This window comes from Mixophyes fleayi, chromosome 3 (assembly GCF_038048845.1).
Source record: "Mixophyes fleayi isolate aMixFle1 chromosome 3, aMixFle1.hap1, whole genome shotgun sequence".
Lineage (NCBI taxonomy): Eukaryota > Metazoa > Chordata > Amphibia > Anura > Limnodynastidae > Mixophyes > Mixophyes fleayi.
Genome location: NC_134404.1, coordinates 71,549,391 through 71,551,890, shown reverse-complemented (window position 1 = coordinate 71,551,890; position 2,500 = coordinate 71,549,391). Strand labels below are relative to the sequence as shown.

The 2,500-nt window shown below is 45.7% G+C and overlaps 3 non-coding genes and 10 pseudogenes across 3 annotated transcripts; all 13 read right to left on the bottom strand.

Annotated features, from left to right (window-relative positions):
• The window catches only part of LOC142146309 (5S ribosomal RNA), a 119-nt pseudogene extending 102 nt beyond the window's left edge, over positions 1-17 (bottom strand).
• Positions 18-101: 84 nt separating this feature from the next.
• On the bottom strand, positions 102-220 carry LOC142147919 (5S ribosomal RNA; annotated as a pseudogene).
• An 83-nt stretch (positions 221-303) lies between these two features.
• On the bottom strand, positions 304-422 carry LOC142145788 (5S ribosomal RNA; annotated as a pseudogene).
• Positions 423-503: 81 nt separating this feature from the next.
• On the bottom strand, positions 504-622 carry LOC142146175 (5S ribosomal RNA). Its single transcript, XR_012689938.1, has one exon. It is a non-coding gene; the product is annotated as a 5S ribosomal RNA (ribosomal RNA).
• Positions 623-702: 80 nt separating this feature from the next.
• On the bottom strand, positions 703-821 carry LOC142147529 (5S ribosomal RNA). Its single transcript, XR_012690672.1, has one exon. It is a non-coding gene; the product is annotated as a 5S ribosomal RNA (ribosomal RNA).
• An 81-nt stretch (positions 822-902) lies between these two features.
• Positions 903-1,021, bottom strand: LOC142145721 (5S ribosomal RNA; annotated as a pseudogene).
• Positions 1,022-1,102: 81 nt separating this feature from the next.
• On the bottom strand, positions 1,103-1,221 carry LOC142145878 (5S ribosomal RNA; annotated as a pseudogene).
• An 81-nt stretch (positions 1,222-1,302) lies between these two features.
• On the bottom strand, positions 1,303-1,421 carry LOC142146326 (5S ribosomal RNA; annotated as a pseudogene).
• Positions 1,422-1,698: 277 nt separating this feature from the next.
• LOC142146836 (5S ribosomal RNA) lies at positions 1,699-1,817 on the bottom strand. Its single transcript, XR_012690024.1, has one exon. It is a non-coding gene; the product is annotated as a 5S ribosomal RNA (ribosomal RNA).
• Positions 1,818-1,897: 80 nt separating this feature from the next.
• LOC142146049 (5S ribosomal RNA) lies at positions 1,898-2,016 on the bottom strand (annotated as a pseudogene).
• An 82-nt stretch (positions 2,017-2,098) lies between these two features.
• LOC142146720 (5S ribosomal RNA) lies at positions 2,099-2,217 on the bottom strand (annotated as a pseudogene).
• Positions 2,218-2,297: 80 nt separating this feature from the next.
• LOC142145317 (5S ribosomal RNA) lies at positions 2,298-2,416 on the bottom strand (annotated as a pseudogene).
• Positions 2,417-2,496: 80 nt separating this feature from the next.
• Positions 2,497-2,500, bottom strand: part of LOC142145534 (5S ribosomal RNA) — a 119-nt pseudogene continuing 115 nt past the window's right edge.

Below are 2,500 nucleotides of genomic sequence, written 5' to 3'. Positions count from 1 at the left end.
GTGGTGTGGCTGTAGGTATTGGTTACCTATTGACCTACATCTCTTATAGATCTCAAAACCAGCATAGAAGGAAGCCGGAAAAAGAGAGATAAAAAAAAAAAGGCCTACAGCAGCTGGTATTCCCAGGTGGTCTCCCATCCAAGTACTAACCAGGCCTGGCCCTGCTTAGCTTCCAAGATCAGATGAGATTGGGCTTGTTCAGGGTGGTGTGGCTGTAGGTATTGGTTACCTCATGACCTACATCTCTTATAATCTCAAAACCAGCATTGAAGGAAGCCCGAACAAGAGAGATAAAAAAAAAAAGGCCTACAGCAACTGGTATTCCCAGGTGGTCTCCGATCCAAGTACTAACCAGGCCCGGCCCTGCTTAGCTTCCAAGATCAGACGAGATTGGGCTTGTTCAGGGTGGTGTGACTGTCGGTTTTGTTTTCTTATTGACCTACATCTCTTATACATCTAGAAACCAGCATTGAAGGAAGCCGGAACAAGAGAGAAGAAAAAAAGGCCTACAGCACCTGGTATTCCCAGGTGGTCTCCCATCCAAGTACTAACCAGGCCCAGCTCTGCTTAGCTTTCAAGATCAGACGAGATTGAGCTTGTTCAGGGTGGTGTGGCTGTAGGTATTGGTTTCCTATTGACCTACATCTCTTATACATCTCAAAACCAGCATTGAAGGAGGCCGGAACAAGAGAGAAAAAAAAAAGCCTACAGCACCTGGTATTCCCAGGTGGTCTCCCATCCAAGTACTAACCAGGCCCAGCCCTGCTTAGTTTCCAAGATCAGACGAGATTGGGCTTGTTCAGGGTGGTGTGGCTGTAGGTATTGTTTTCTTATTGACCTACATCTCTTATACATCTAAAAACAAGCATTGAAGGAAGCCGGAACAAGAGAGAAAAAAAAAAAGCCTAGAGCACCTGGTATTCCCAGGTGGTCTCCCATACATGTACTAACCTGGCCCGGCCCTGCTTAGCTTCCAAGAGCAGACGAGATTGGGCTTGTTCAGGGTGGTGTGGCTGTAGGTATTGGTTTCCTATTGACCTACATCTATTATACATCTCAAAACCAGCATTGAAGGAAGCCGGAACAAGAGAGAAAAAAAAAAGGCCTACAGCACCTTGTATTCCCAGGTGGTCTCCCATACAAGTACTAACTAGGCCAAGCCCTGCTTAGCTTCCAAGATCAGATGAGATTGGGCTTGTTCAGGGGGGAGTAGCTGTAGGTATTGGTTTCCTATTGACCTACATCTCTTATACATCTCAAAACCAGCATTGAAGGAAGCCGGAACAAGAGAGAAAAAAAAAAGGCCTACAGCACCTGGTATTCCCAGGTGGTCTCCCATCAAAGTACTAACCAGGTACGGCCCTGCTTAGCTTCTAAGATCAAACGAGATTGGGCTTGTTCAGAGATGTGTGGCTGTAGGTATTGGTTTTTTATTGACCTACATCTCTTATAATCTCAAAACCAGCATTGAAGGAAGCCGGAACAAGAGAGAAAAAAAAAAGGCCTACAGCACTGGTATTCCCAGGTGGTCTCCGATCCAAGTAATAACCAGGCCGGCCCTGCTTAGCTATCAAGATCAGATGAGATTGGCTTGTTCAGGGTGGTGTGGCTGTAGGTATTGTTTTCTTATTGACCTACATCTCTTATACATCTAGAAACCAGCATTGAAGGAAGCCGGAACAAGAGAGAATAAAAAAAGGCCTACAGCACCTGGTATTCCCAGGTGGTCTCCCATCCAAGTACTAACCAGGCCCAGCTCTGCTTAGCTTCCAAGATCAGACGAGATTGGGCTTGTGCAGAGTGGTGTGGCTGTACGTATTGGTTTCCTAATGACCTACATCTCTTATACATCTCAAAACCAGCATTGAAGGAAGCCGGAACAAGAGAGAGAAAAAAAGGCCTACAGCACCTGGTATTCCCAGGTGGTCTCCCATCCAAGTACTAACCAGGTCTGGTGCTGCTTAGCTTCCAAGATTAGACGAGATTGGGCTTTTTCAGGGTGGTGTGGCTGTAGGTAATGATTTCCTAATGACTTACATCTCTTATAATCTCAAAACCAGCATTGAAGGAAGCCGGAACAAGAGAGTTAAAAAAAAAAGGCCTACAGTAACTGGTAATCCCAGGTGGTCTCCGATCCAAGTACTAACCAGGCCTGGCACTGCTTAGCTTCCAAGATCAGATGAGATTGGGCTTGTTCAGGGTGGTGTGGCTGTAGGTATTGGTTTCCTATTGACCTACATCTCTTATACATCTCAAAACCAGCATTGAAGGAGGCCGGTACAAGAGAGAAAAAAAAAAGCCTACAGCACCTGGTATTCCCAGGTTGTCTCCCATCCAAGTACTAACCAGGCCCAGCCCTGCTTAGTTTCCAAGATCAGATGAGATTATGCTTGTTCAGGGTGGTGTGGCTGTAGGTATTGTTTTCTGATTGACCTACATCTCTTATACATCTAAAAACAAGCATTGAAGGAAGCCGGAACAAGAGAGAAAAAAAAAAGCC